Genomic DNA, 20,670 nt, shown 5'->3' on the forward strand with positions numbered 1-20,670 from the left:
TCAACCCAATCCTCAGGACACACCCAGACAGAAAAGTCTGCATGCACTACCTCCGTTGTCTGCCGGTGGGATTAAGTGATTTTCTTAAGGAAAGGAAGGCCCTCTGTGAGATCTGAACCCTGACCTCTAGAGCTCTCAACCCACTGCTCTATTCCAATACTCTCTCCAAATCCTTCATTAATTGGGATATGCATTTGTTAGGACACCTTACAAATAAGAACTAATCCATGTAAAATCAATCTGTATGCCTACGGTAGGTAAGGACTCCAAACCATTGTCAACATATCTCTTTCAATGAAGTATCTAGCATCTGTGCAATATACTCTTTCACCTTCTTGGCCTGTCCTTCTAAGCCCATAGGTTGCTTCTGCAGGTGATGTACTGTTACCAAAGACATGAATTCTCATTCTGTGTTCTATAATTTCCTGGTTGATGGCATTGTCACGGTACCACAGGAATCTCAAGTATTTTCTGTAGTCTGAGTGTACGACAAAGCAATAGATCATTTGCTGGATATCCACTATTATGGTGATGGGTTCCTTTCTGAAGTGGATCAAGACTCTCACTTGAATGTCAGGCCCAGAAAGCAGCACATTGTTGACTGAAATTCCTTGAAACTGAGCACTGGAATCAAACATAATCCTGATCTGGCCTGGTTTTTGTGGGTGATACACACCAAAGGTAGGTAAGTACCAACATTCTTTGTTGTCCTTTAACGGTGGAGCTGGCTCCAGCATGTTCTGCATGAATGTTGTAAAGTGCTGTTTTGTCTCTGGTTTCCTTCTCAGAGTCTTTTGCAATGAAGTGAGATAAGAGAGATCTTGCTTTCTGTTGTTAGGGAGTCATGATCTGGGCATCCAAAATGGTAGAGGGGCTACCCAACTGTTTGACTCATCTTTGTAGAATTCTTTATCCATGATTCTCAATAACTCTCTGTCTTATACTGAAAGAGTTGGTTTTTGTCATCATCCTTGGTGACTTGAACACTGAATTCCCCAAATGTTCTCCTAAATTTGATGGAAAGGTGTTCTGACAGATGGTTGAGCCGGGATCTGGTTCTTCCCAGTTGTAAACCTCCTTCACATGCAGATGGTTATGTCAAGGCTTGAAATAAGTGATGCACCCATTCTCCAAGATGCATGTTTTGCATACATCTACATTTGGTCTCCTCAATCTGTTAAGGCAGATGTCACCTACTATCACCCATCCCAGTGCGAGTCAGTAGGCATATAGGGTGACAGGTAGACCTGCATATGACTCACGGACTCTGATCGATATTAGTGCATCTCTTCCCAACAAGAGTAAGATTTTTGTATTTGGGTCCAAAGGCTGCAGAAACTCCGCTGCAAATGACGATGGTGTTGCGCAACCTCTGGTGTAGGAATTTCCTTACTGTTATGAGGCATCTGATTACACTCAATAAGAGTCGGTAGATGAATCTTGTTGCTGCCATCCATTGCTTCTAACATGTATCCACTCACTCTTCTCCCCTTCCTCTTTGTCATCACTGTACAGGTCTTGAGATGGTAGTGATAGCAATCTCCCTGGATGTCAGATAAGTCAAAGAATTCTGTCCTTGCCAAGGACTGGTTACTCTGCTCATCTATGATGATATACATCTTTACTGCCTTTTCTGGTTGCTCTTTTGGATATACATTAGCTACACATATCTTTGTGTATGACCATTCACTGCAACCTCCTCGCGCACCGTATGGTTTGGAATAATGTTCAGTGGTGATGCTTGTTCTTCCTCCTTCTCCCCACTGTGGCTTGACCCTGAGGCTGGGGTTCCTTTAGGAGTAACATAGTAACATAGTAAATGACAGCAGATAAAGACCTGTACAGTCTATCGAGTCTGCCCAACAAGATAAACTCATTTTACATAGTATGTGATACTTTATACCCGAGTTTGATTTGTCCTTGCTATTCTCAGGACACAGACCATAGAAGCCTGCCCAGCACTGTTCTTGCACTGAAGCTAACGTCGAAACCCCTTAAAATTTACATTCCAGCCCATCCATATCTATTCAGTCATGATCAGGGCGTAGACCATAGAAGTCTGCCCAGCACCGGTTTCGCTTCCCAATTACTGGCGTCACCATCTAATCTCTGCTAAGATTCCGTGGATCCATTCCTTCTAAACAGGATTCCTTTGTGTTTATCCCATGCATGTTTGAATTCCATTACCGTTTTCATCTCCACCACCCTCTCTGTGAAAAAATACTTCTGACATTACTCCTGAGTTTGCCCCTCTTCAACCTCAATTTATGTCCTCTAGTTCTACCGCCTTCCCATCTCCGAAAAAGGTTTGTTTGCAGATTAACACCTTTCAAATATTTGAATGTCTGTAGCATGTCACCCGTTTCTCCTTCCTCCAAGGTATACATGTTCAGGTCAGCAAGCCTCTCCTCGTACAGTTTGCAACACAAATCCCATACCATTTTTGTAGCTTTTCTTTGCACTGCTTCCAGTCTTTTTACATCTTTAGTAAGATACAGCCTCCAAAACTGAACACAATACTCCAAGTGGGGCCTCACCAATGACTTGTAGAGGGGCATCAACACCTCCTTTCTTCTGCTGGTTATACCCCTCTCTTTGCAGCCTAGCATCCTTCTGGCCATGGCCGTCGCCTTGTCACATTGTTTCTTGTCAAGGTGTAAGGCGCTGCCATGCTGGTCACTATTGCACTCTGTACACTTGATGGCTGCTTTACAGTCTTTAGCCATGTGCTTGGATAAAGAGCCGCATTTGTAACAAATTCTATAATTTTTCAAAAGATCTTTACATTCTCTCAAGAGTTTCTCCATAAACCCTCTACATTTTTTGAGAGGATGCAGTTTCTTATGTATAGTACACTGTCTGGATTGTTTGCTTTCTCTGAGGTAGGAGGATGATCAGATGGTGGGGTTGCTGTAGGTGACATATCTGTCGTGTGTACAGCTATAGGTTTCCTGGTGTTGCCATTCTTCTTCATCAGCCTTTCATTCAGGAAATAGTCTGTCTTGCCTGCTTCACGTACATCAAATATGAAACTGGGATTATTTCTCCTCTTTGCCAAATCCTGAATAAATTTCACAAAGACGGTGAAGGAAGGAAATTTCTTTTGGAGGTCCTCTTTATACTTCACACCTAATGATGACCATTTTTCTCATGTCATATGGCAGCTTTGAGATTATCTCATTTATGCCCCCCCAAACTGCACCTAAGTAGTACAGGCCAAGAAGGTTCAGATCAGCTTTCTTTGAGTGCTTCCTGTTCCTGTAGGAGATCTTCTAATTCTTGTAACTTGTCATTGTCTCTATTTGTCACTTTTGGGTAACTCCTTATTCTTTTCATCCGTGCCAGTTGGATTGCTTATGGGCTTCCATAATGCTGGTCAAGTCTCTCCCACATTTCTTTCAAACCTCTTGAGGGGTCATCCAAATATGCATCTGGTAATCTCTTTACCCAATTGAGTTATCATCAGGTTCATCTCTGCATTGGAGTGAGCATCATAATTGCTGTGGCATCCTTAAAATTAGATTTCCACCCTCTATACTTTTCAGGTCAGTCACTAAACTGTGTAAGCCCCATAATCACCATCTTTTTGAGACATGTATGTTGCTAGATCTTTCTCTCTGAAGTTTCTAGCATGCTGGCAGTAGGTACCTGTGTCTGGCTATTTGCTGTAATTTGTCTGGAATCAACCACGGCATTTGGCTGGTAAGGTTGCTCTTGCTTAATCACAGGATGTTTTGATGGGCATAACTGCTCAACTTGTATCTAAGCCCAGTTCCTGGGTGGTGCCAGAGTCTGTGGTTGAAATGAAGCATTTCCTTTGGTGTGCTTCCCTGGAGTGAGAGCCAGTGATAGTGCATCTGCATGCAAGCATGTGGATCACTGTGGTGGTGGTTCACCTCCATGGTGTGCTTTGCTTTAGGCTTGCTTCTTTCAGGTGAGCAAGACTGATGTGGACAATTGTTCTTGCTCAGAATCTGATGACTCTTCTGAGTCATAAGATGACTGTGTGCCTTCATACACTAGGGTATGGGCCTTCACATAGACTACAGTTTGCTTGGCAGAATCTTCTGCCATAATGTAGCTAAGCTGGATCTCCTCATCATCCTGCTTTGTGGCTGCTTCAAGTACCTTGACTTGGGCCTCAGTGACAGCCACTTCTTTTTCTTGTTGGAGCATCTTCAAAGCAACATCTAACTCTGCCTTCTTAGGTTCACCATTGGCTTTCACCTCTTCTTCTTCATATTATTATTATTATTATTATTATTATTATTATTATTATTATTATTATTCTAATTCTGCTTCCCTGCATGCAGTGGCAACAGCTGCTTTCTGTTCTTCTATTTTAAGTTTCCCAAGTTCTATGGCTACTTCTTGTATACTTCAAAGAATCTTTGATTTGCAGCCTCTGATTCCATTTGCAATTTAAGATCAATAGAGCCCACAGTGAACCTGCTGGAAAGGCTTCTCCTGTGTGATTTTAGATACCTGGAAGTTCTAGAAGTTCTAGTGTTTGCCGAGAGCTGCCAGAGTGTTGTGACTCATTTTCTCTGCAAGAGCTGTGTGTGTTTTTGTGCCTTTAATTGCCTCTGTCATCATGGCTCGGCATGTGAGGTCTGTGGTCTGATGTCTCTCTTTCTATGCCAAGCAATCTACTGTATTTGTTCTGCTTAGAGATTGGCATTATTCCTCTAATTTTTGTTGATATTGCTTATAGATTGTTTGTAATTGCTCAGTATAGAGGCCTCCTGCATTCTTCTCCTTTGAAACCTAACTTGTCTCCTGCCCTACTTTGAGCCAGAAGTTTTCCAAGACAAGATGGCACTTGTGTACTTCTGTCTCACAATTCTCTTTAGCTTTGTCTTTAGCTTTATATGTAAGTACATGTGTTCTTTTATATTTTTCAGAACGCTTTTCACTTCTCATACTGGCTTGTGCTGTGTTTTGTTCAGTTTGAGCTCTCTGTCCTTCTGTTGTGTACAGCATTTTAAAGCACTGTCAATAGACACTATGGAACTGGGAAGCCCTTCCAAAGTCATTTGTAATTCTTCTTCTTCTTCATCTTCATCATCTTCTTCATCATCTTCATCTTGCAATCAGTGAGTGTGTCTTGCTGGGGTTGTGCTCAAATAGATACTTTGATTGCCAGAACAAAGATGGGGGAAGGGTGCACAGCTCCTTTCTCTGTGCACAGCACCTGGCTTAATTAATTAATTATACAGCTCTACACTGAAGCTCTATGTAGAAACTATGATGGCCACAACAATTCACAACCTTCTTATAAAACTTTCTAAAAATACTGCTTGGCACCTCCTGACTTTATTAGAGCTGAAGTGGCTTTAGAGTCAATTATATGCATTCTCAAATTGTTGCATTCACTCTATACAAAGCTGAATTAGTGGCTATGGCTTTCCTTGAAGGAGCTGAGATAAACACTGCACAATTCTTTTGCAGACTATAACATTCAATATTCAGTTTTCACTTAAGATCACACACTACAAGCTTTAATGCAATGCACATAACTTGGAATGTACTCTGTTCTCCACACATGTGATACTTTGAGAATATCCTCTTCAATCTTTGCTTGTAGAATCCACTGGATGGTTCCAAAATTCTTTACTATGCTGCTCTAGACAAGGTGATGGTCACAAAGCTTCAACAGCCAGCATAAACCATTCCCAAGTAAAAACTTTACAACTCTCAATTCTTAATCCAACTCTCTGTAATGTAGCACTCATAACAAATAAAGAAAAACTTACAGTTCAGTTGCTTGGAAAAAATTGTTGCCTTCTGCAAACAGAGTCCATATATCTAGCCACCTCAGGGGCAAGTAGATGGCCAGAACCTCAGCCCAGCTGAGTGTAAAAGCTATAATAGTCAAAGAGGATAGTGTGGAAAATGACTTGGGGAAAATGGTGAAGAATTTTGATGGATCACAGTAGATTAAGAGGGGGATCAGCTCCTAGAACAGCTGCTGATCATAAAGTATGCTTGCAAAACTAGGACTCTCAAACATACCCCCAGGAGGAAAGAAGGAGGCTGGCCTTGGCCCATACTGAAATGCAATAGGGAAAGCTCACAAGGAGTCAATCACAGAAAACTGCAAACTATAGGGATAGGAGCCCTAGTACACAGTGCTAATGTAACAGGGGGTTAAAGGAAAAGAAATAATAAGAATATATATTTAGTTTTTTTTACTTACCTGTGGGGTTTGAGGGGTCTCCAAAGGTTGGTGGAGCAGAACAGGCTGTCTGGGGTCATTCTGCGCCAGCGGGGGGCTGGCAGGGATGAAAGGGAGTGGCATCGCCAGTTTTGGGAGGCCCGGGGATAGTTGGGCATGTCCCTGGGTGCAGCAGGACTAATGGGTTTTTTTTTATTTGTATTTGACGTCCTTGGGCCTGTTTTAGGCCGTTATCTGGGGAAAATGAAGAGGAGGGAGGGGCGGCTTGTTGCCGCATCCACCGCCATATTGGGGCCATTTCGGGGCTATTTCGTGTCCAGGAGGCCGAAGGAGAGAGCCGGCGTGGAGGACGGTATCGCGTTTGGGGAGGCGGCGGAAAGGGCTGGTGGACAGCGCTTGAAGAGGAGAAGCGCTTGGAGGAATTATGCGCGTCAGGAAGCGGCCTCGGGCGTGGGCCCGATTCGAGAGGGGCGTGAATGGGAGCGGAGGAAATGGTGGTCGTTTTGTGGGGCCAGGGCTCCAGGTGGCCGTTTCAGGGCTGGAGTGCGGCAGGAGCTGGTAGCGCGGGTCTTTTGGTTTTGGCGCCGCTGTTGAGGCCGGTTTTGTGGGCAGCAAAGAGAAGATGGCCGGCGAAGTGAGGAAGTCGTGTGGGCACGTGCATGAGGCGGCGTGCATCAGGGAAGGAGCTCCGAGTAGGCCAAAGCCAGGGCCTAAATTTTGGGCTAGCTTCGGAGGTTTTTTTGTTTTAACTCCGTTTTCACGTGAAGACCAGCGGGACCGGAACCAGTGGCAGGCATCATATGTGGGGAAATTCTACTTTAAGGTAAGGGGTCTTTTGACCCTCAATTTTAATTAGTTTAATTTTAAATTGTGTTAATGCGATTTTTGATTTTTAAAAATTCAGGGATTGGTTTAATTTAAATTCTGTTTTTGGATTCGGGTTCGGGGAATTTTAGTTGATTTTTCTGGAAGGTTAGGTTTTGGTTTTTAATATTTTTAAGGGGTCTTTTGGTGTGGGTTTAGTTTTAAGTGGTTGCAAATGGTTAAAAATAATAATTTCGACGGGATAGTTAAGAAAAGAGGCAAGTTAATTTTTAATAGGGGTTGAATTCAATTTTGGGATTTATGGGGGGTTTTGTGCTAGTAAATAGTGGGGCGGATGTAAAAAATAGTTAAATTTAAATTTTAGAATTATAGGTTTATGGGAAAAGTAGTGCTTAGTGGTTGGGGTGATTTTGGAAATGTTCGGGTGAATGGTGACATTCTAATTTGATTTTTAGTAATTTTCCATTAAAGTCAATGGGAAAAAGAAAAGTAAAATGGAGTTTGGGCTGTTTGGAGAAAATTTAAACTGTAGTAGGAAAAAAAATGGAATTTTTGGGGAGTATCTGATTGACCAGGGGGGGATTGGAACCCAAGCCAAGGTCCGGTAACCTGGGAGACGGATTGGCTGACGGTTGAGCAGAGTGAGTTTGGGTCTCAGAGAGAGAGGAAGCGCTGCGCTGTGGGTGAGTGAGAAAGGAGTAATTTGAGTGGAAAAAGGAAGGAAAATTAATTTTAAGGGAAGTTGGGATAGTTGAAGGTGGGAAGAGAACTAGGAGAAGTGTCTGTTTTAAGAGGGAAGTGTTTTTGCTACAATTTGTGTGTTTGGAGGGGTTGGTGTGTGAAAGGTTTGTGTAAGAGGATAATTAAAAATTTAATGAATGTGAGAGGGAGATTAAGTAGCGGGGTTGAGTAGGTTTAATACATTTTTTGGGGGAAATTATGCATTGTAAAGGAAAAAAAATTTTTAAAGGCTGTGTGTGTAAAGTGGGAACAGTGAGGTGGAATGTTCAGAGCTGTGCTGCTGGTAGAATGTTGAGGCTGTGCTTCACTGCTGAGAGAGACCAAATACTCTGATTGAGGTTAGGGAAGAGAAATCAATAGATAGGCGCTGGAAAGTAAGGGAATTTTACTTATTTTGATTTCATTTAAATAGAGCCCACAGTTCCGCTATTGAAAGCACTCCCTATTCAGGTTCCTTTTAAGAGGAAAGTAGGAAGAGTAAGGTTTTGCTTCCAATTATTTTAATTAAGAGTGAGGTGTAGGAGGAAGATCACAGAAAAGGTGAAGAAAACCGGACAACTCATGAGCTCCAACGCAAGCAAGTCTGCACTCGGGAGAAAGCAAAGAGAAAACTACTACAGCTAAGTAACTGGTGATATTTGAACAAAGAAAAATTAGTAAGAAACTCACACTGTTATACATGAGAGAAAATTACAAAATATACTTACCATCCTTGTAAAGAAGACGTTACTGGAAACCTGTGGAAAGAGAGAGAAAAAAAACTGAACAAAGAATCAAATTCTTGGTAAAATACATACTCATGACACACAGTAACATTAGTACTACTATAAAAAGAAGTTAAAGAAAAGGGACACTTATCTGATAGTGCTATAGATGAAAGTTGATGCTTGTTTTCCTGTAAGGAGACAAAAGGTATATTATAAAGAAGGTATTAGGTGTTTTGTTGATAGGGTATTAACCAAAGTTTGTTTATCTTTAAGAGTGAGTTGAGTTAATGTTTAATTTAAAAGTTTAAGCTGCAATATTAATATTGTTTATCTATATTTAAAAAAAAACTGAGTTTGTTCTCCTTCATCAGAAAAATCCTGAACTTTAGTTTTAATTCCTCTTCGGTTCTTTGAGGGCGGAAGACAAGGATAGTATTCTGCATTAGTCCCCTAATCCTGAGTGTATTTCCTGGCAGCAGCCACGACTATAACACAGGGGCGTATCTGCGTGGGGCCACAGGGGCCTGGGCCCCCGCAGATTTCACCCTGGACCCCCCTACTGCTGTTAACCCTCCCCGCCTACCGCCGTCACCTTTCCCCGAGGTCCGCTTCCTCCTGCTGGCTTTTTTAAAATATTGCTTCACCCCTCCGAAGGGACACCACCTTGTAAGTGGTGGAGGGGCTTCCGTGTTTCAATGACTCAGAGGGCTATGCTGAAGGGTTACCCATGTCAGACAGGCCTCTGAGGAGAAACCAGGCAAAGAGTGTCCCAAATTAGGGAGAGGGGAAAGATGGTGACCTGAAGCTCGTACACTCAACGGCCCAGCTGTCCACTGAAGTTCAGTTTTTGTTCACTTGAAATTTCCTCTCTGCATTGCAGTTGCCTTAACAGAGGAAGGAGACAATGGGGGGTCAGCCGCCGATGACCAGCGTTTGTCCCCTGTGCAGCAAGTGTGGGACCGCTGTGTGACGAGCTGCCCATAGATGACTGGGTTGATGAGTCCTTTGATTAGCGCCGACGAAGGAGCGTCGATGCTCTTGGACCTGGAAACAACTTCATCGCTCAAAACTCATTTAACCACCATGCCCAAAGGAGTGGAGGAGTGAGTCAGGAGTGTATGCTGAAACGGAAGTCGTTTACAGCTGAACCCATGTCGGCGGTGCTACTCCTAAACCCTTAAGAGTTATCAGCTTGGAGTTTTTGGCTCCCGTGGAAATTGCATTGAATGTCATCTGGAGGGTGCTCCAGGACCTGATGATGGTAGGGAATGACTTTGCTTCAGATATAGTCTTGTTAATGAGCCACGTGGATAATCTAATCGAATTCTTTGAGAATATACAGCAAATGAAGTTCTACTGAAGTAGGAAACGGTTAAGATTTGAAAATGATAAAAGACCAGAAAAATTTGAACAAAATGAATATTGTTACAGATGATTAATATCGAGATTGTTGTTTTCCCAGAGTTCCGGGTATGACTCCTAATGTTTTTTTTCCTCTGAAATGATTCCTCTTAATATATTAATTCAAAAGGAGTGAAGCCTGTGAAACTGGGATTACTTTAATCAGCGGGAATTGGATTGGAGATTCAAGGGTTTGTATTGTTAAACAATTTCTGGTTTTAAAAGGGAAAAAAATGACGCAGTACGTTAACGTTACAACATGCTGCGACGTCAGACTCCGTCCAACTGGAACTAAGGATGCATGCAGCTTTCACAGCACGACGAGGATGAAGAAGTTAAAGAAGACCGCGGCTGGGCTGGCGGGGGGGTTGGGGTCCTCCGCCAGCTGAAGCAATATTTTAAAAAGCCGGCAGGAGGAAGCGGACCTCGGGGGTAGGTGACGGCGGTAGGCGGGGGGGGAGGGTTAACGGCGGTAGGGGGGGCAGCGGCGGCCAGGGGGGCTATAATGTGCCCCCTCACTCTAGCCCCCTGCTATAACATCGCTGCCCTGGGACCATATCTCTGGGAAATAACCCTGTCTGGGGGGGGGGGGGGGGGGGGGAAACTAGTTACACTAACTATACTCAGACATTGCATTTGAATACAAATAATACTCATACTAAATATACGTAAAAATACACCCTGCCTCCATGAATATGGGGGGCCGAACAGGTGCAAACATTATGCCAGCTTGACAGCAAGTGTAATAATACATACATTATGAGGTCGATATTCAAAAGCCAGAAACAGCTCCTCGTGCTTAAATCACCTGTTTGGGACTAACCACAAATTTTCAGGAGCACTTAACCGGTTAGTGCTACTGAAAATAACTGGTTAGCATCAAACTGGCTATTTTGGGGGCATTCCGGGGGTGGAGTCAGCACTTAGTCGGTTAAATGTTGATATTTAGCACTTAACCAGCCAAGTTAGCTGCAAAAATAGGACCGCATAAAAGTCAGCCCTATCTTTATGCAGTAACTCATAGCCAGTTAAGTGCTAAATATTGCACTTAACTGGCTTTGGAAACCCAGAAATTCATTGCTGGTGTCCGAGCATGGCCCATCACTGAATTTCCAGGTTTAACACCAGCAGCAGTCAGCAAAACACTGACTGCCGCTGGCTGAATATCAAGCCCTACCTGTGTAAATCACAACTCTGTCCCTGCTCCACCATAACTGTGCCCCTGTGCACACCAACTGTGCAAGTATACACCAGTTTGTTCCACGTGTACTTTTAGGCACAAATTTGGGTGCCCTTTATAGAATCTGGCCTTATATGTGAACTAATCTTGGTACTGTTTAACCAGGTGGCATGTCTATTTATGTGTACTGATTAATGAATCCTCTAGTAGAGACATTATTTACCAACAGTGGCATATCTATTCAAGATGTGTGTGTTGTATATGCACCCCATGTCAGACAGTTTATCTGCATTCTCCCTCTTGCCTTCCATGACGGAAGGCAGAAGGGAGAATGCAGATAAACTGTCTGAGTCCAGTGGCGTAGCCAAACAGCCAGTTTTGGGTGGGCCTGAGCCCAAAGTGGGTGGGCACAAAATTTTCTCTGCTCCACCCTACCTCCACCTCAAAATATAAATACTTTAGCTAATGGGGATTCTCAAGCTCTGTCAGCTGAAGACTTTCTCTGAAGGTGGCCAGAACTCTCTTTTACCAAGCTTGGTAGGCAGCAGCAATGACCCTAAGCCACTGATGCCAGCACCCCACACATGCTTAGCTGTCAATGGCTCAAGGATGCTGTTGCCAGAGCTTGGGATAAATGCGTGGGATAAACATAAAGGAATCCTGTTCAGAAGGAATGGATCCTCAGAAGCTTAGCAGAGATTGGGTGGCAGAGCCGGTGGTAGGAGGCGGGGCTAGTGGTTGAGAGGCGGGGCTAGTGCTAGGCAGACTTCTGCGGTCTGTGCCCTGAAAGTGGCGGATACAGGTCGAGGTCGGGTATACACATGGAATAGCACATATGAGTTTATCTTGTGGGCGGACTGGATGGACAGTGCGGGTCTTTCTCTGCCGTCATCTACTATGTTACCATACTGATCATTTTCGAAGGAGAAGGGCGCCCATCTTCGACACAAATCGGGAGATGGGCGCCCTTCTCCTAATGGCTGCCAAATCAGTATAATCGAAAGCCAATTTTGGCCACCCTCAACTGCACTCCGTTGCAGGAGAGGCTAAAGTTTAAGGGGGATTGTCGGAGGCATAGTGAAGGTGGGACAGGGGCATGGTTAACACATGGGCACCCTCGGCCGATAATGGAAAAAAGAAGGGTGGCCCTGACAAGCATTTGGCCGACTTTACTGAGTCCATTTATTTTCAGAACCAAGCCTCAAAAAGGTGTCTGACCAGATGACCACAGGAGGGAATCGAGGATGATCTCCCTGTACTCCCCCGGTGGTCACCAACCCCCTCCCACCCTAAAAAAAAAAAAATAAAAACATTTTTTTACCAGCCTCTATGCCAGCCTGAGATGTCTTACCCAACTCCATGACAGCAGTATGCAGGTCCCTGGAGCAGTTTTAGTGGGTGCAGTGCACTTCAGGTAGGTGGGCCCAGGCCCATTCCCCCACCCCTACCTGTTACACAGGTGGTGGTAAATGTGAGCCCTCCAAAACCCACCCGAAACCCACTATACCCACATGTAGGTGCCCCCCTTCGTCCATAAGGGCTATGGTAGTGGTGTATAGTTGTGGGGAGTGGATTTGGGGGGATTTGGGGGGCTCAGCACACAAGGGAAGGGAGCTATGTGCCTGGGAGCAATTAATGAAGTCCACTGCAGTGCCCCCTAGGGTGCCTGGTTGGTGTCCTGGCATGTGAGGGGGCCAGTGCAGTACAAATGCTGACTCCTCCCACGACCAAATGGCTTGGATTTGGCCGGTTTTGAGATGGTCGGCCTCGGTTTCCATTATCGACGAAAACCGAGGGCGGCCATCTCTAATTCCGGCGATCTCAACATTTAGGTCGACCATCTCTAAAGTTGACCTAAATGTTGAGATTTGGCCGGCCCCGACCATATTATAGAAAAGAAAGATGGACACCCATCTTGTTCGATAATACGGTTGGCTCCGCCCCTTCCTGGGGCTGTCCCCATAGATGGGCACCCTTATAAATGGGTGCCCCCATTCGATTATGCCCCTCCATGTTACTATGTTGGTAGAAGGGAGTTCTGGCCGCCTTTGGAGGAGGTCCTTAGCTGGGGATGCCTGGGAATCCTCACCAGCTCTACAGCAAGGGTTAGGACTGGTGTTAGACCTGCTTGGGCCCAGGTCAGAAAATAAAGGAGGGCTCTCCTCCCCGATTCCCTCTCCTCTTTGCCTCCCCTCCAATTTCCCACCTGCCATTACTATCACACCAACAGACCCTCACCAAATACAGAACAAGGGATCACAAATTAGAAATAAAAATATTTAGACAAAAATTGAAAGGGAACCCCAAGAAGTTAAACATAGCAATACTGGAAACATAAAACAGAAATGCATTGCCTTTTCTACAGAACACAATACAAAGGCGTTTATTCCATTTAAAACATTCAAAATAAAATGCTTTGTTTCTACCTTTGTTGTCTGGACATTTTATTTTTCCATCTTGCTGGTTCCAATTTCTCTTTTCTGCTTTCCTCTCTGTCGTCTACTAATTCTTCTTCAAGCGGCTGCAGTTCATTTGTCTTTTCTCCTCTCTCCTGTCTGTTCCCTCACTATTCAGGAAGTACTTTTTCACGGAGAGAGTGGTGGATGCTTGGAATGCTCTCCCACGGGAGGTGGTGGAGAGGAAAACGGTAACGGAATTCAAACATGCGTGAGCTAAACATAAAGGAATCCTGTTCAGAAGGAATGGATCCTCAGAAGCTTAGCCGAGATTGGTTAGCAGAGCCGGTGATGGGAGGGGGGGCTGGTTGGGAGGCGGGGATTGTGCTGGGCAGATTTATACAGTCTGTGCCCTGAAAATGACAGATACAAATCAAGGTAAGGTATACACAAAAAGTAGCACATATGAGTTTATCTTGTTGGGCAGACTGGATGGACCGTGCAGGTCTTTTTCTGCCGCCATCTACTATTCCTGCCTCTGACATATTGAGCATTCCTTTTTAGCTCTTTTCTGCCTCTCTCTCACCCTTCTTCACCTCCTTTTTACTTTTCAACTACCTATCAAATTTCCATCTTCTTCTTTCACCCACTAGCTCTCCCATTCCTCATTTTACTCCTCCCCATCCCTACTTTCTCTTTCATCTTTAATCTACTCCCCGTTACCATATTTCTACCCTCTGTAATCACTATCTCTCATTCATTTCCTTGCCACCCCCTCCTCCCCCTCTTGGCCTCTCCCACAGGGTTCCACCATTCCCATCGTCTTCCTCCCTCCACCCTTCTAATCAGCATCTGATCCCCTCCCCACCCCATCCTGGTAGCCTTATATTTTCCTGCCTCTTCTCTCTTCATTCCTGTCCTCTCCCCCATGGCCCAGCATGTTCCCTCTTTCTCCCCTCACCACCTACTGTGTACTTCTCCCTCCCTCTCATCCATCCCCCATGTCCATCTCCCCCTCTCATTCCCACTGTCCACCATCTCTCTCTCTCTCTCCCTCTCCTTTGTGTTCTGGGTCCAACATCTCTCTCCCCTTCCCAAACAGCATCTCTACCTTCCTCCCCTCTACCATCATGTCCAACATTTCTCTCTCCCTCTCCCTTGTGTTCTGGGTCCAACATCTCTCTCCCCTTCCCATGCAGCATCTCTCCCTTCCTCCTCTCTACCCAGTGCTGTGCTGGTACATTTTTAACAACAGGCTCTCTCCCCGGTCCACCTCGGCGCCCCCCCCCCCCACCTCGGCGCCCCCCTATCCACCACTGCGCCCCCCCTCCACCTCTGCACCCCCCAAAAAAAAGTTTGCAGAGCTGGCTATACCCGGGGGGGGGGGGGGGCGGCGGCCAACACATTACTCTCTCCAGGAAAAAAAAAATTAAATGATCCCAGGTTCCAATCTAATTCATGTTTAATATGGGATAAAATGCCATAAATAAGTAAATAAACATAAACTTTTAACGTTCAGCACCTGATTCTCAAAGTGGACATATTCCAAACACTATAATGAAAATAAAATAATTTTTTTCTACCTTTGTTGTCTGGTGACTTTGTTTCTCTGATCATGCTGGTCCAGTATCTGATTCTGCTGCTCTCTATCTGTTCCCTTGACTCCGTTTCCAGGGCTTCCTTTCCATTCATTTCTTTTCTTTCCTCCTTTCTTCTTCATTTCTGGTCCTCCGCATACTTGACTGTACAGTGGATCCAGCTTCTGCCTATTTTCTCCATCCATGTGCAGGTTCTCTCCTCACTTCCTTTTCCCTCATCTAATCTCCTTCCTCTATCTTCCCTCCATGTCCAGCATTTCTTCTCTCTCCCTTCCCTCCCCTCCATCCATGTCCAGAATTTCTCTTGCTCTCCCCACCATCCATGTCCTGAAACTCTCCTCTCTCCCCTGCCCCTCTCTATCCATCCATACCCAGCAATTCTCTTCTCTCCCCTGCCCCCTCTGCCCATCCATGCCCAGCAATTCTCTCCTCTGCCCATCCATGCCCAGCAGTTCTCTCCCCTGCCTCCCTCTGCCCATCCATGCCCAGCAATTCTCTCCTCTGCCCATCCATGCCCAGCAGTTCTCTCCCCTGCCTCCCTCTGCCCATCCATGCCCAGCAATTCTCTCTCCTGCCCTCCTCTCCCCATCCAGGGCCGTGCCGACACGGTAAGCGAGGTAAGCAACGCAGGGGGGCACCGATCTCTAGAGGGCGCCACTCACTTGCAAAATCTTTTATCTGAAGTTGTGATTCTCCTCTCTCCCCTGCCCTTCCCACATCAGGAAGTGAAGGTAGCCCAGTAGTGCTGAGACAGACAGGCTGCTCTGCTAAAGCTGCTTCAAAGAGTACAACCAGCAGCTATTTATGGCTTTGGTGTGTGAACAACTTTCATTCAGGGTGAGCTGGAACAACATTCAAATTAAAGAGAACAGGTTTGGAGGCAGGTGTGCAAGTGAGACTGGGGAGAAATAAAAAATAAATAGTGTAATTGTTATCTGTAAGTGGTTCAAAGTTTTTGTTTTTTGAGCATGTACACTGAGAGGAGGGCATGACTGCAATGATGTGTATATAATTATCATAATTGGCTGAGGTTCAAAGAGGAAGTTTAGCTGACGTATAGTGTAGAATAGCTGGTAAGTAAAAATCTGATTGCTTTTTTTGTGTGTTTGTTTTTATATAAAACATTCTGCTTGGATAGGGAGAGTTTGTGATATTTGAAAATACATTTTGCTTTAATGAAATTGCTAAACTTTAGAGTCAGAGACTTATCAATGAGGGATACATACAGTGGAAAGGAAGCCCTGGAAACAGAGTTAAGAGGACAGATACCAGCAACAGAATCAGATACTGGGCCAGCATGATCAGAAAAAGAAAGTCACCAGCCAACAAAGGTAGAAAAAATCATTTTATTTTCATTTTAGTGTTTGGAATATGTCCACTTTGAGAATTTACATCTGCTATCTTATTTTGCAATGTATAGCAGTCTCCAATAGACTGGGCTCCCAGTGAGCTAGGGAGGTCAGACTGTGTAAATGAGATGAAGAGACCCCCCCCCCCCCCCCCCCCCCACTGTAACAAAGACAGGAACATGCATAATCAAAGCTTAGGTCTCTGCAGTTACAAGGGCTGGCCATTCCTAATTATGCTAATAGTTTTTAATAGGCTAAGTCCCACTGAAAAGCCTCTTTATAAAGGCAGTGCTTTCTCTGGAGAGCAGTGTTAAGAAACAGCAGGAATTGTGTTTATTTTTTTAAACTGCTTTCCTGTGTAAGCTAATTTACAGTTTTCTAGTATATGCTTGACATTGAAGGGTGTGGTAGACCCTTTTGTCAGGTCTGGCTGGGCCTGTACTTTTCAGTCTAAAGGAAAGACAGGTAGCAATGGAGAAACATCTAATGAAGAAGCGAGACGGGGGGGGCACCAACTGATAGTCTGCAGGGGGGCACCAGAGACCCTTGGCACAGCCCTGTGCCCATCCATGCCCAGCAGTTCTCTCCCCTGCCTCCCTCTGCCCATCCATGCCCAGCAATTCTCTCCCCTGCCCCCCTCTGCCCATCCATGCCCAGCAATTCTCTCCTCTGCCCATCCATGCCCAGCAGTTCTCTCCCCTAACTCCCTCTGCCCATCCATGCCCAGCAGTTCTCTCCCCTGCCCCCTCTGCCCGTCCATGCCCAGCAATTCTCTCCTCTGCCCATCCATGCCCAGAAGTTCTCCTCCCTCCCCTGCCCTCCCGCTCCCATCCATGTGTAACGATGTCCTTGGCCCCCCCCCATCCTCCCCTGCCGCTCCCATCCATTAGTTTCAAATACCTGCCTGGAAGCGCCGCCTTATTTAAAGCCCTGCTGCCCGTCTCCAGCTGCCTTTCCTGATTGCTTCTCAGGAGTTCGGTTCTTCGCGCCATTAGTCCCGCCACGGGAAAAGGAAATGACGTCAGAATGACGTCAGAAGGCGGGACTAAGGGCGCGAACCGAACTCCTGAGAAGCAATCAGGAAAGGCAGCTGGAGACGGGCAGCAGGGCTTTAAATAAGGCGGCGCTTCCAGGCAGGTATTTGAAACTGACGGATGGGAGCGGCAGGGGAGGATGGGGGGGGGCGAAGGACATCGCTACAAATGGATGGGAGCGGGAGGGGAGGTAAGCATGGCACCCTCCTGCCATGCTTACCTGGTGCAATGGAGCTGGCTCGCACCTTACAACAACCGGCTCGCAAGAGCTGTCAAAATTTAACAAGCGGCTCTTGCGAGCCGGTGCTAGCCGGCTCCAGCACACCACTGCCTCTACCATCATGTCTACCATTTCTCCCTTCCCTCCACCCTTATGCCCACCATTTCTCCCTCCTCTGCACCCCTATGTTCAACATTTCTCCCCCCTCACCACCTATCCCCTCTCACCACCTATCCCCTCTCTATGCAGCATGTCTCCCTCCCCTCCACCTCATATGCAGCCAACTTCTCCCTTCCTCACCCATCCACCCCTTTGCTGTATCTCTCCCTTCTTCCCCATGCAGCATCTCTCCCACCCACCATGCCTCATCTTTCCATCTTCCCTCTCCCCTGTGCTGCATCTTTCCTTCCATCTTTCCTCACCCCTGTGCAGCATCTGTCCCCTGTCTTCCCTCCCCTGTGCAACATCTTTTCCCCATAATCCCTTCCCCCGTGCAGCATTTCACCCCATCTTCCCTCACCCCTGTGTAGGATCTTTTGTCCTCTTCACTTCTCTTCTCCCGGTCGCTGGCAGTGCGATTTTCACACACCTGAGCGCCTACTGCTCAACGACCTCCTTGCAGCCGCTAAGTGCTAACCCAGAAGCCTCTCCTCTGCCGTATCTTGACTGGGCAGAAATCGGAAGTTGTGGCAGAGGAGAGGCTTCCGGGTTAGCGCTTAGTAGCTGCAAGGAGATTGTTGAGCGGCAGACAGCGTGTGGGAATCGCTGCGAGCCGAGCCTGTGACCAGAATCGCTGCAAGCTACTTGCAGGAACACTGCTACTGGACGGGCCTGACCCCAAATTGGCAGGTGCTATGCCCCTGTGTCTGACATGTCTCAATTCCCTTCCCAGCAAAACTCTGCAATTCCCCTCCCATCCATCCACCCCCACCCCCACACATGCCTTGAAATCACCTCTGCTCATGTCTTCACCCGGGCAGCAGCAGCAGCACTCATAGGCTGCCTGCACCTGCACTGGGACTTTCTCTTACTCTGAACCATCCCACCCCTTTTGATGTAACTTCCTGTTTTGTGAAGGGTGGGATGGTTCAGAGTAAGAGAAAGGCAGCCTATGAATGCTGCTGTTGCTGCCTGGGCACAACTAGAGTGGAACTGATTTGAAGGTACAGATGGGGGAGGCATTGGAGCGGGAAACACACCCCTCTGAAAAAATCCTAATACATTGCTGTTTATCAATGTGACACTTTATACCACCAGCCCAGTTACAGTCTGTCACTGAAACTCATCATACTGTTATGATCTGTTCTCCAGTTCAGTCTGCAGTACATTGCCTTGAGTGATTTCTTTTTCAGAAAGGTAGTTGATAAATCATAGTAAATAAATAACTGTTATTGATGTGGAGAATCATTTTAGAAAGGACATACAAATCACAATTGAGATGTTCAGGTCAGGACGTCTCAAGTTCCACTAGAATTCTAGAACAGGATCTGCCAATGTACAGCCTGTTCTAAAATACATGGAAGGAAAAAAGAACCAAAAGGAATCCCACTGAGAATGTAATCAACAGACCATAGTGGGAAGTTGGAGGAGGCTTGAGAGAGAACAGGGACACAGGATGTTTAACAATGATAAAAAAAAAACACTTTATTGCTGATAGATGCAAAAACATGCAAAGCCCAACACAGCACCGTGTTTTGGCATGAAGTGCCTGCCTGAGGAGTCTGTGGGACATGAATCATAATTAAAATAAGATATGAAGCATAAAGATGCAAAGGAATATGAATACAATTAAATGAATATAAATATATAAGATACACTTCAAAACATATATTTTACTACCCAAAATAGTAAGTCAGGAAGGATATAATTTGACCTATGGATAAATGGTATGTGTTTAAAAAATGTTTCTTTATCTTTGAATATAAATATCACAGCATTGCAACAGTTACTATATCATAAAAACTTATGTAACTTAGGGCCCTGTTTACTATGCAGCATTATAGGCGCATTAATATTTTTAATGCGCATTAACCATGTACGTGCCTACAATATCCCTATAGGCGCCTACATGGTTAGCATGCGCACTGTGTACATGTGCTAAAAACACTAACGCACCTTAGTAAACAGGGCCCTTAATGTAAGACCGGGTGTTGGTATATACAGAAAAATAAAAACAATTCAACAGATGTATGAATGGGTGAATATGTGAATGAGTCCTTGGAAAAAAAAGAGAGAAAAATCCTCAAATATATAAATGAATAGATATGTGAATGGGTCAAATTACTTGGATATATGAATGAATGGGTTTATGGATAAATACATAAACAATAAAGAAAATATATCGGTGAGGAATGATAAGAGGGACTAAACAAAAGAAGTTTCTACTTATACTATTGGCTCTAAAGAGACTCCCGCTGGTTATATTGCGGAGCAGAAAATGAAATGTACGTCTAAGATGAACCTTATAATTATTTGTTCATTCTTCAGCAATATATTTTCTTTATCATTTATGTATTTATCCATATACCCATTCATTCACATATCCAAGTAATTTGACCCATTCACATATCCATTCATTTATATACTTGAGGATTTTCCTCTTTTTATTCAAGGACTCATTCACACATTCATCCATTCATACATCTGTTGAATTGTTTTTACTTTTCTATATATACCAACACCCGGTCTTACATAAGATTTTATGACATCGTAACCATTGCAATACTGTGATATTTATATTTAAAGATAAAGAAAAAAATTTTAAACGCATACCATTTATCCATAGGTTGAATTATATCCTTCCTGGATTACTATTTTGGGTAGTAAAATGTATGTTTTATATTAATTTATTTATTTATTTATTTATTTTAGCACATTTATATCCCACTTTTTCCCACAGTTTTGCAGGCACAAAGTGGCTTACAATGTACTGATGAGGCTAATGCCAGATCAGTTGTTATACAAATACAATCAAATTAAATAGGATAGAAGGAACAGGGTAAAAAAGAAAAAAGGGAAAGGTTAAAGAGTCTAAAATGGTC

The sequence above is a fragment of the Microcaecilia unicolor genome, chromosome 5 (genome assembly GCF_901765095.1).
Source record: "Microcaecilia unicolor chromosome 5, aMicUni1.1, whole genome shotgun sequence".
In the NCBI taxonomy this organism is placed as follows: domain Eukaryota; kingdom Metazoa; phylum Chordata; class Amphibia; order Gymnophiona; family Siphonopidae; genus Microcaecilia; species Microcaecilia unicolor.